Below are 13,657 nucleotides of genomic sequence, written 5' to 3'. Positions count from 1 at the left end.
CCCATTTACCAATATTACGGCGATCTTCAAGAAGCCATAGTATGCAAAGAGTTCAAGAGGGTCAATGATGTCTTTCTAGGGAAATTGGTATTTGAACTCTGAGGACGGGAGAATGATAGGATGACAGAAGAAGCTATGCATGTTGTGCAAATCTATGGTTGCTATTACATTCAATTTCCTAGATTTACATATATCAGAGTGGGTGGTTTTTCTAATGAACCTTTAAAGCTACCACATTATTGTTCAAATTCTATAGTGTTATTGAAGATGTGTAGGTAATTTGTTTCAGTGATTGAGTCCTTTTAGATTTTAAAAAGATCATCTTCGGCATTCTTCTCAATTGAGATTGGACACTATAGATGTCCTAGTCTGAAAGAAGCCATATTGTTAGCAAAATCATTAACCCACTTATGCTTGGAACCTTTCATTTCTCGGTTAGATTTTGACTACACCGTCTTTATTAGAAACCATGTTAAGAATGTGGTATCCCTGGTCCATTCTCCACAATTAGAGGATTTTTGGGCAAACTGCCTTAATGAACTTGAGGTAAGGAAAAGACTGTGGTCTCGCTTAACCATTAAACAAATTACTATGTTTAATGTGGAGTTGGATACTTATGGGATAAAAGATGATGATTTTGAAGAAGTGCTGGATCAGTTTTACATCGACCAGATTGAATGCATGCCCATTCCCAAAATTGATTGGGAAAAGAAGGAAGAAAATGATGTCTATTCCCGTACCAAGGATGTAATAGTTAGAACTACCAAGTGGATAAAGTTAAAGGCCATGGCTACTCTAGATCTTTCTAGGAAATTTTCAAAAAGAAAAGATAAAAGGACTACTAGGAAGCAAACTAATCAAGGTGTTCTTGATTCTATTGCAGGTCAAGCTGAAGTTGAAGTTGAAGCAATTCCTGAAACACTTCAACTTCAACTTCAAGAAGAAAATCCAAAAGGAAGGAGAATAACCCGCTCAAGCATGAAGAAGGCATTGGCCATCAAAATCAATAACACCATAACCGTAGACTTGGAGACAACAGAAGACTTACCTATGGTAGATAATGTACCTGAATCCCAAAATTTGCAAATGGCTATCGAGAAACTAGAAAGTAATCTCTCCTTAGTTAAATGTTCCCCTGCTACTATGAAAGATCAAGCTACACCTAAATTGCTGGAGACATCAATGGAGAAGAAAAGGAGCATAGTCCCATATCTATGCCTATTGACGATCTGGTCAGTAAGTGCCTTGGTAAGGCACTTAAAGTAAAAAAAGCAAGGACCGAAGCAAGAATCAATTTTGAAAAAATTTTAGCTTGATGGATAGTAGAAATATCTATACCACTAGATAGAAGCTCTTGTGATTTCGTAGTGCCTCAAGACTTCCAAATAACAAAGGTTGATTTGGGAAAAGTGAACCGCGAAGTAGATATGGAATTCTTTGAAGTTTCTAATAAAAAGATCGCGCATAGGGTATGGAAAGATGGGAAAGATAAGCAAGAAATGAAGGAAACAATAAAAAATATGGTGCAGTACATTAATGCTATCTTGCACTGTAAAGCAAAGCCAATCCATGAGATGTCAGCCCTTATCGATGTATCCTCTGCGAGCAATCAAAAATCATTGGAGAATCTGCATAAGTGCAAAGTAGTAGCTAAAGTAGTAGGTGAATGGGTTCAGGATGTACTACATGATACCATGAAGCATATAAGTCACTTAGATCATGCTTCAAAGGAGATATCAAACATTACCAAAAAGGTGGAATCAAGTAATGAAGGATATGAAAAAGAAAAGAACAACTGGGCAAAACTGGTGATGTGGTTGGAAGACGTGCAAGAACTTGGCCTACAGAATTCCAAGCTAAATGTCTTGTAGCTGGTCTAGATGAAAAGGCCCTATACATCATCAAAGATTACATTGAATGGAGAAATGAGGCACTCACACAAGGAGTAACTAAAATTAAAGAAATATTGCAAGAGCTTAGGGTCATACACCAGATCATTTAAAATGATCTTAAGTGGTTTGCCAAACACTTCATGGAAAAAGAAGTTGACTCCATTTCCCAATTAGATGAAATAATCAAAGAGGTTTAGAAGAAGTTTCAAGAGTGGCAAGACAAGAAGGCACCAGCTAAGCATGACTTTTCCAACGTGGCGCATACAGAGGCTATGTTAATCATTAATTTGAAACATTTGGAAATGCATGAGGAAAAGGTGGCCGAATTGAAGAAGATGAAAGAAATATGGAAGCAAAGGTTTTCCTACATCAGATTGCCACATCAATCTATTATCTCGACCTTTTCAACTACCTAAGAAATGTGGAAGACGATGAAAGGAGTGGCAACAGGGGATAGCGCTATCTGATGAAGACAGGCAGTTACACTTAATCGCTTAGTTTCTTTTTCTTTTCAGTTTCATGTTTCTTGCATTTCAGTTATCAGTTACTTTGGAAAAAGACAATCAACTCCTAGTGGTATAATTTTTGGCAATGGTCTAGTCCCATGCCTATATATATGTAATAATTAGTATGTAGAAGGGGTTAGAATTCTCCAGCAGATTGATAGACAAAACTATTTTTGTTTATGATTTGCATGTTAGAAGTAAAATTTCAGAATTTCTATAGATAAGATGAAACTCTATAGTTTGATTTATGGTTAAAATCTTTGTGAGTGGATACTATTATCTACCTATTTAAATCAGTGTTTCTGAAGATACTTTTTAAGCTTTTAGCTATATCTGTTACTTATTTTGAAATTGCCAATTCATACTTGGATGTTGTGAGAAATTAGTTTTATCAATTTTCCTACTCGATAGTTTTAATTTTCAAATATGTGGATCATCTTGATAATTAAAATCGAGTGGTTCTTTTCAATTAAATTTTATTTTTTATTGATGAGATAAAATAAGTTGATTCAACATTTTGAGCGAATTGTTTTCCTGAAAGGTCTTTCTGTTGAGTTATAGATCAAAAATCTCATTGCAATAAAGGTAATTGCACCTATTTTTAGTGAAGAAATATCAATTAGAGAGTTCCTCAATCACTTCAATAGGAATTCATTTGTTAGTTTACATATTTTTCTCTATTTTTTACATATGAATACATGTGGGAAAAATTGTTTACTAACACTATGCAACATCATGAGTTGTGCTATAGAGTTTAACTCTTCTTCTTCATCTCCTAAATCTGGCCAAACAAATGTGCTCAAATATGGTAATGGTTGGGCTGGAGGATATAAATCAAATTTCTTTGTTGCTTGGCCATTTGATATAGTCATATTCCCTGATCTGCAACTTATGTTTACATTGGCTATGGCTAACCATGGTCTACCTAAGCTGATAGGGTAACCAGATAGATTAACTTTGGGGGATAAAATCATGAAGTCTGCATGGTATTCTAGAGAATCTAAGGTTACAACTATGTTTTCTATCATCCCATCAGGGGTAATAGTAGAACTATTTGCAAGTTGTATAATTGTTGGTGTAGCCCTTAGTCCTTCTATTTGTAACTTCTTCATGGTATCTTTTGCCATAACATTTATAGCAGCTCCAAGATCTATTAAATCATTTTTAAAAAACTGACCATTTATACTAACATTCACTACTGGACTTCCTAGATTAGAATATTTTGGTGTAATCAATTTCACTAGCATGATATCAACCAATTGTCCCACAACATGAACTGTGGTGGGATCCTTTTTCTTCCTTCCAGGCTTCTTTAAGCAAGCTTCTCTAATAGCTTTTCCATAAACTAGAACATCCTTAATGGCTTGAAATAGAGGTATTTGGACATGCATGTTTTTCAACTGATCAACAATATTAAAAGGTTGTTCCTCTGTTTGTTCGTGTTTCTTTTGTATCAGCTTTTCTAGAAAAGGGGGTTCTACTGCTGGTTGAGTTGGGGTTGTCATAGTAACATTGGTTGGGTCAACAATTTCAGAAACTAAGGGTTCTGATGCTACATGAGAATCTAGTATTTTAGTTATAAGAGGCAATTTAGGCACTGGTAAAGTTATACCAGATCTCAGATGTATCTCAACAACATTCAGGGTGTAAGAAGGATACTATTGAGCATCAACACTATACATGGGCTGCTACGGTTATTAGCTATTTGATTTTGGCTAAGGTTGTGGTTGTAATTGTGTTTGCTTTTGAGGTCCAGGGATTGCAAGCGGTGGAATTAATGCAGGTTGTTGAACTGGAGGTGGTAATTGTGGAGCACCAGTATTTTGGTTAGGCCATTGTTGAGATCCCCTCCATTGGTTTGTAGATTTCTAATTTCCTTGGGGTGGTTGTCATTGGTTCTACTAGTTGTGTCAGTAGTTTTGTTGGTTTTTCCATTAGTTACTCTGTTGGTTAGGCCAAGGTGGTTGGGAATTCTGAGGCCATTAGGATTGTTGTTGATTGTTTTGCCTAGCATTGTTCCAATTGGGTTAATTTTGTGGAGGACCTTGGGGATTATGGTTTTTCCATTGATTACCATATGAATTTGAATTTTGCAAGGGGTCCTGAGGCATACCTTGACATTGGGCCCATGTTCGACATTGAGCAACAAAGAATACTTACTCATCATCTCCATCTATCTTGACATACTTAGTTGGAAGATGATGGTTCTCCATGCTTGTGAACAATTTACATTGGAAATCCTTCTTTTTCTTCTAGCAATGAGGGTAGTATTTAGCTAGTTGTAACTCAATTTTGGCTTGTTTCTTCTTTGCAGTCATTGTGTCCAGATGTGTAGCAACATCATTGATGATATCTTTTTTGAAATCTAACAATAGGTTAGATATCTCAAACTTCAAAATGCCTTGAGTAATTCCTTTGGTGACTATGGAATGAGGTCCTCAGCCTTTCTTCATGGTTGACCTTGAATATTTTTGACAAATCTTCTTGAGATCATCCCAAGAAGCTTGATATACATCACCACCAACCATCAAGTCCAATTCTTCTAAAAAATCATCATTCACACTTGTCAAAAAAACCAACTTTTCTGAATCTTTAGACAATGTGTGTTGAGGGTTGTTTTGCAGTGTATATGAGAAATGTGAAACATAATCTTCCAGTGTGTCTTCCTCCTTCTATGATATCCTAAAGATATCATCCCCTCTTGAACCAAATGCTTTGCAATATTCTTTATATTTATCCAAAAACAAAGCTTGCATCTGATCCCAACTTCCTACTGCATTGGTTCCTAAGCCCATGAACCAGTGTAGAGCTGATTCTTTCAATGTTGCTAGAAACAATTTAATCTTATAGGCATCAGTGTTGTACTCAAAACTATGACAAAGGATATCAAATTCAAACAAGAAAGTATCATGGTCTTCAGTTGCAAGGCCATAGAACTTTGGAAGAGTAGTGGGTGGTATGTTCTTAAAATTAGCATTGGTTACAAGAATTGGAAGAGGAAATGGAAAATTAGGTTGCGCCATGATTGGAGGTATCAGATTATGAGGTTGCTACTAAAAAGGGACATTGGGTACTGGATGATTAACAACTGGTGGATTCAGAGTAGTGTTATCAAGAAAACTAGCCAAGACTTCAATGAAGGGTTGAAGAATGCTTATCTCTATTGGTTCAACTCTTGATGGTGATGCTATGGGAAAAATGGTGCTTGCATCTTCAAAATGTAACTCAACTTCTTCTTCTTCAATTTCTTCATTCAAATTAGTAGACTCCTGTGGAAGAAATCTGCCTTTTTCATCTCATCATGTTCCTCTTTGATGCATGCAATTAAACTTTTCACACTAATAAAAGAAACTTCAAACTAGAGATTTCTGAAAAAAACTTTATCTAAGAACTATGACTCAAAAATGCTCCTAGCTTGACACCATCCTCGGCAACAATGCCAAAAATGATCTGCCTCACAATAGGTGTATCATAGTCATGCTCTAGGTCATGCTTATGAATAATATATTCAAACTAAGGACTATTTTTCTTTCTATGAGGTGCATTTAATCTTATCAACCCAAAGACGTATACTTGAAATGGTCAGCATAGTATGTGCACTAGGTCTCTTAATGAGTCACTAAGCTTATACTGCAGGAAAGTAAAATGCAAGAAAAAGAACTTACACTATTGCTGGAGGAAACTAACACACTTAACTCTATGAGCACTAGAAATACAATAAAGGGATAACAAACATTCCAACTTGGTTCATCCACAATAACTGTTCTCACATATGTTGTAGGAATATTCACAAAGTGTGATGCTATAGGAAGGAACTTACAACTTCTAATTATGAAACTAAGAATGCTTGGAAATAAATCTATTCTATCCTAATGTAATCCACTTTCCAAGTTGTCCTCCTTGGTCGGCTTCACTAAACTACTAACACAAGATAGAAGCCAAAAAAAAAATTCATTAGATTTTAGAAATTTATTACATAACATAGAACTGTAAAGAAAACACAACTATAAAAGTTAATAGTTTATTCTCTTAAACTATTTCTTCTAACTAGTTCAAAAACTTAACACACTTGCATCGATATATATATATATATATATATATATATATATATATATATATTGGAAATCAACATTTATTCCATAACAGAAAAGTAAATGACCTAGCTTTAAATCTGCAAGAGAGAAAATAGGAGGATAACAATTGAAAGTGTGAAGAGAGAATAATGGCCAAAGGTGGGAATAATAAAGTCTAAACATCCGCTCGCCAAAGAATAAATGCAGAGAAGGTAATAACTCTTCATAGCTCCTCCTTACTCACTGCCATGTCTTTTGGTACCATTGCGACTTTCATCTTCCATGGCTGCTCCTTAGCATTCTCTTCTCCTTGAATGTTGTTGGCACTTAACTTTTGAATTCCTTCAATCATCTTTCAATCTTCATTAATAGGTTAGTTTCAATACAAAGACACATTTGCAAATAAACATTTATCAAAATAAATTCAAATATAAGAATGCACATTTTGATAACTATATGAAATACTGCATACTATATATAATATTAGTGAAAGATGGCATAGTTCCTACCCATAGGTTTATCATAGGTTCGGTAAACATAGGTCCACAAATGTTTTGAAAAAGATAAAATAGAGTATCAAGGAAATATCTTAAAACTATCATAAAATAAGGAAAATTTTGGTCTCATCAACATCTTCAACTGGTATGTTCTTCCACTTCAAAAAATATTCTAGTAATATTTTCCTCTTGTTCTTTTACCAACTCTCTGATCCAATATCTATTCAACCTCTTCAATATGCTTCTTAGGATGATAATCTAGGACAACAACTTCATCATCTAACTCATGATACTTATGCAAACTAGAAACATTAAAAATAGGAGATATATCCATGTCATTAGGTAACTCAACTTCATAAGCATTTTCACTATCAAAGTTCCTCAAGATCTTACAAGGTCCAAACTTCTTCATTTTTAGCTTACTATATGTTCCAACAAGAAATCTTCCTGATGGGGACACAACCCAACAACCAGAATAGACACAATAGAAAGGGGAAATTATTTTAACTGAGAAAATAAGCTGGTACAAATAGTGCAGAGAAAATAAACTCAAAACATGCCCTGCGGGCTTACAATAGCATAAATCTGGAGAATATTTCTCCTTTTAGCACCTCCTCTCAAGCTCCAATCCGAACTGAACTTTTACAATGCCAAAAATCTCCTTAAATAGACCCCGAAGGGTTAAGGACTAGGAGTACATTCTAGAAAGTGCTAGTAGGCATCCACCGACAAAATAGAAGGTTCCGGAAGCTGCGTTAGAAGTCGGTGCAATTCTAGAAGAATCCAAAAATGGTAGCCGAACTTCCGGGAGGCATAACTTTTGAACCGTAACTCCGATTGACGAACAGTTTACATTTTCGGAAAGCTCTCGAAGCGCTCTATAGCTGTATGGACAAGCTTTGCTCGTCCCCCATTTTTTGACCCTTTTTGAGGTCATTTAATGCCCCAAACCTGACTTCGAAGCATTCTTAGGGGGTCTCCAAAACCCGAAAAACTGCAATAACTTTCAAACCGTGGGGCCTTTTGACCTGATTCTTTTTATGGAATGCTCTAAATCTCGATTACATTCATCTGGCCAAGTCACACCTTCTAGGTCACCAAAATGATGGTCAAATTGCATGCTCCTATTTTTTCGGGATTTTAAATGCACTGATAGTTGAACTATGAGAGTTGGAACCTTTATTTGAGCCAAATGGGTATCCAAAAATGCAAAGACATAAAATAGAAACTAAGTCTAAGTACATTTTTTTTGGGTGACACAGGATTGCCCTTATACCTCTGGATGCTCCTGCATCAGACACCCAGGGTAGATTGAAAAGTGACCCTGTCACTTTATGGATGGTAGAGGAAATCCCAAATGGGAAACCTCAGCTGCTGAAATCCAAGTTGAGTCTTCGATCGGTCGTCCTTTCCATTTGACCAAATACTCTTCATACTACCTATTTCTGGTACTCCTACCCACATGATGATCTAGAATGTCTTCTATCTCCTCCTTCTTAGAAGCAGGAATTGGACATGGCTCTAAAACCAGCTCCTCATCAGTACCATCATCATGATACTCTATCAAATCTGCAATGTTGAAAATGGGAGAAATGTGAATACCATCTAGCAGCTCAACCTCATATGCATTTCCTGAGTTATATTTCTTCAAAATTTTGCAGGGACCAAATTTCTTCATTTTCAGCTTGTTGTAAGTACCAACTGGAAATCTTTCTTTTCGTAAGTGCACCATGACTAGATCCCCTACTTGGAATTCCTTATGTCTTCTCCTTGCATCAGCCCTAGCTTTATACTCTTGATTCATCTTGATAATGTGTGCTTGAACCTCCTCATGTAGATGTTTGATGTGTTCAGCAAATTCCTCAGCTTTAGCACTTGTTCTCTCCCCTTGTTCTATCTTCCTCAATTCTGGTGCAGTCCTTGGGCTATTCCCATATATAATTTGAAATGGTGATTTTCCAGTACTCCTATTTACAGAGTTATTATAAGCAAACTCTGCCTGTGGTAGAATCAAATCCCATCCCTTGGGCTTATCCCCAACTAAACATCTCAGCAAATTGCCCAAACTTCTATTTACCACTTCTGTTTGGCCATCAATCTGTGGGTGATGCGTGGAACTGAATTTCAAGTCTGTTCTCAACTTCTTCCACAATGTCCTCCAGAAATACCCCACAAATTTTGTATCTCGGTCAGAAACTATACTTCTTGGAAGACCATGTAGTCTTACCACCTCTTTGAAAAACAAGTCTGCAATATGGACAGCATCATGAGTTTTGTGGCATGGAATGAAATGTGCCATTTTGGAGAACCTATCAACCACCACGAATACTGAGTCATTACCCCTTTGTGTCCTTGGAAATCCAAGAACAAAATCCATACTTATGTCCTCCCATGGCCTTGATGGAACAGGCAATGGCTGATATAGGCCAGTATTTTGACTAAACCCCTTGGCCACTTGACAAACCTGGCAACTCTGTACAAACTTCTCACATCCTGTGTAATTTGAGGCCAAAAATAATGTTCTCTAAGAATGGCAATGGTCTTATCCCGACCAAAATGTCCTGCCATCCCTCCACTGTGTTTCTCCTTAATCAGATTTTCCCTCATGGAACTCCTTGGAAGGCACAATTGACTACCTTTGAACAACATGCCATCCTGAATCAAATAGTCTAACCACTTGGTTCTATCTACAGCAACAGGTTCTTTACAAGCTTTCCATGCTTCAGCAAAATCAGGATCCTCAGGGTACAAATTCTTGAGTTCATCAAACCCAACTACTTCAACCTGCATTGTTGTAAGCAACAATTGTCTCCTACTTAATGCATCTGCAACCCTGTTAGATTTTCCACTTCTATGCTTTAACACAAATGTATAACTCTGCAAGAATTCTACCCACTTCATATGCCTCTGATTCAATTTTCCTTGGCTATTTAGGTACTGTAATGCCTGATGATCAGTATACAAAACAAATTCCTTTGGCAATAAATAATGCCTCCATTTCTTTAAGGCCTGAACTATTGCATAGAACTCTTGATCATAAACAGAATACTTCTTCTTTGCATCATTCAATTTTTCACTAAAATATGCAATAGGCTTACCTTCTTGGCTTAATACAGCCCCAATGGCGCTACCGCTAGCATCACAATCCACCTGGAATACTTTTCTAAAATCTGGAAGTGCCAACACAGGCTGTTCAGTCACCTTCTTCTTTAGCAATTCAAAACTTCTCGCGGCTGCTGCAATCCATTTGAACTCTTTTCTATCCCCTCTTATTGTATCAGTTAGAGGTGCACATATGCCACTGAAATTCTTAATAAACTTTCTGTAAAAACTAACCAGACCATGAAATGATCTTACCTCAGTAGCAGACCTTGGAGTAGGCCATTCCAAGATGGCTTTTACCTTCTCTGGATCCATTTTGAGACCTTCAGGTGATATAACAAATCCCAAATAGACTAACTCCCTTTTTGCAAAGACACACTTCTTTAGATTAATTAACAGTTTCTCTTCCCTTAGCCTTTCAAGGACACTACGAATATGCAGTAAATGTTCTTCCAAAGTCTTGCTGAAAATTAAAATATCATCCAAATAGACAATAACAAATTTTCCCAAGAACTTCTTCAGTACCTCATTCATGAGCCGCATAAAGGTGCTTGGGGCGTTCGTCAATCCAAAGGGCATGACTAACCACTCATAAAGACCCTCCTTGGTCTTGAAGGCTGTTTTCCACTCATCTCCTTCTCGAATCCGTATCTGATGATAGCCACTCTTCATATCTATCTTTGTGAAGTACTCAGCTCCACTCAAGCAGTCCATAAGATCATCCATCCTTGGCAAAGGAAATCGGTACTTGATGGTTATCCTATTTATAGCTCGGGAATCTATACACATCCTCCACTCTCCATCCTTTTTTGGTGTGAGTACTGCAGGTACTGCACATGGACTCAGGCTCTCTCGAATCAAGCCCTTCCTCAACAGCTCCTGAACCTGTCTATTTAGCTCCTCTGTTTCAGTAGGAGTCATCCTGTGAGCAGCCTTGTTAGGCAAACTAGCTTCTAGAATCAGATCTATTTGATGACTGATTTGCCTTACTGGTGGCAATCCATCTGGAACATTATCAGAGATAATATCTCCAAATTCTCCTAGTAAATCTGAAACTTCAAATGGTATTTCACTACTACCTTCTTTATCTTTTCTAGGAATCAAAGCATAGCACATGCGCTGATGTTTCATGCCATCTAAAAACTTCCTTCCATCAACAAGACAAATCCTAGCACTGCTACATACCTTTTCACCTTCCTTTTTCATGGGCTTCAATTTGTGGCGAACTCCATCCTTTGTCAGAGAGTATGTGTTTGCATGTCCATCATGTATTGCATGTCTATCAAAATGCCATGGTCTACCCAACAATAGATGGCAAACATCCATCGAAATAACATCACAAAGAACTTCATCATGGTAACTCCCAATTTTGAATTTTACTAAACATTGTTCACTTACCAGGACCTTATGATCATCTTTTACCCAAGAAATCCAATAGGGCTGGGGATGTTTCTCCCTCTTGAGCTTTCGCTTAGAGACCATCTCTTCGGATACCAAGTTATCAGTGCTACCACCATCAATGATCACATCACAACATTTATCCTCACACTTGCATCTGGTACGGAACAAGCTCCTCCATTTTCCTGGTTCATTTTCACCACTTAGTAGGACTCTTTCATTTACCAAGGTCTCTCCTCTTTCTGCATCCTCTGAATGTGATGATTGTGCATCCTCATCCACATGAGTAACCCTAGCTTGGCCCTCAGCTCTCCTATCTGTCCTTCCTTGTCATTGAGGGCATTCAAAGGCACGATGACTTTCTTCATTGCAATGGAAACAGGTACCACGGAAGCCTCCTCTTCCTTGCCCACATCCTCTACCTCTTCCTCTTTGATTTCCAAAGTCTTGATCACGGGAGCGGTTGAAACCCTCATTCCTCTGGTTCCTGCTAGTACCCTCATCTTCATTTTTCTTTTGAGTTTCATTGCGGCCTCTAGATGATCTACCGCTTCCCCTTCCTCCTTGACCGCGCCCTCTTTGTCTTCCTTCAGACCTTTTACACAGCTTCTCTTCAACTCATAGGGCAAACTGGTATGCTTCTTCAACGCTGGTCATTCTTACCAGACTTAGTTCTTCCTGGATGCTAGGTCGTAACCCACTGATATAACGAGCAACCTTCTCCTTATTTGCTTCTGCATGCCCCGCTCTAATCAGGAGTCGGTAAAACTCCTCTGTATATTCTTGGACTGATCTTCCTGCTTGCTTTAACCCATGCATCTTCTTAAACAGATCAAGCTCGTAGTCCATAGGAATGAACTGCTTCTTCAATTTGTCCACCATGCGATCCCATCTCGTGATCTTCTCCTTTCCTCTTCTAAGTCTTTCCAGTTGAATCTCTTGCCACCAGATTTTGGCATGGCCTTTTAGTTTGGCCTTTGCAAACTTAACCCTATCCGGGTCCCTTATATCCTCATATTCAAAGTATTCGTCCAGTTCATTGATCCAATCGATCAACTCATCTGGTTTCAAATTTCTCGAAAATATACCCACTTCAATTGTAGGTCTTTTCCCAAACCTAGAAATGGCCCTAAAAATCCTTTCCTCTACAGGATTCAGAACTTCCCCGTCAACTTCCATTACTTCCTCTTCATTGTCATCCTCACTATTATCATCTGCGGCAATATTTGCTCCTCTACGAAGCTCCTCTTGCAATGCTTGTACCTGTCTCTGGAGGGCTCTAACCTCCTCAGGATCAATAGCTCTGGACCTTCCACCATGCTCTCTTCGTGGAGGCATCTTCTAACTCGAACCCACAACCACACAGTCCTGGTGCAAACTGCCTCACAGTCGGCGCTCTGTCTACACACTCAGGAAAACCCACTCTGATACCACTTGATGGGGACACAACCCAACAACCAGAATAGACACAATAGAAAGGGGAAATTATATTAACTGAGAAAATAAGCTAGTACAAACAGTGCAGAGAAAATAAACTCAAAACATGCCCTGCGGGCTTACAATAGCATAAATCTGGAGAATATTTCTCCTTTTAGCACCTCCTCTCAAGCTCCAATCCGAACTGAACTTTTACAATGCCAGAAATCTCCTTAAATAGACCCCAGAGGGTTAAGGACTAGGAGTACATTCTAGAAAGTTCTAGTAGGCATCCATTGACAAAATAGAAGGTTCCGAAAGCTGCGTTAGAAGTCGGTGCAATTCTAGAAGAATCCAGAAATGGTAGCCGAACTTCCGGGGGGCATAACTTTTGAACCGTAACTCCGATTGACGAACCGTTTACATTTTTGGAAAGCTCTCGAAGCGCTCTATAGCCCTATGGACAAGCTTAGCTTGTCCCCCATTTTTTGACCCTTTTCAAGGTCATTTAATGCCCCAAACCTGACTTTGAAGCATTCTTAGGGGGTCTCCAAAACCCGAAAAACTGCAATAACTTTCAAACCGTGGGGCCTTTTGACCTGATTCTTTTTCTGGAATGCTCTAAATCTCGATTACATTCATCTGGCCAAGTCACACCTTCTAGGTCACCAAAATGATGGTCAAATTGCATGCTCCTATTTTTTCGGGATTTTAAATGCACTGATAGTTGAACTATGAGAGTTGGAACCTTTATTTGAGCCAAATGGGTATCC

The sequence above is a fragment of the Cupressus sempervirens genome, chromosome 9 (assembly GCF_028749045.1).
Source record: "Cupressus sempervirens isolate cs-2001-9-10 chromosome 9, ASM2874904v1, whole genome shotgun sequence".
NCBI lineage: Eukaryota > Viridiplantae > Streptophyta > Pinopsida > Cupressales > Cupressaceae > Cupressus > Cupressus sempervirens.
Note: the sequence above shows the minus strand (reverse complement) of the source record.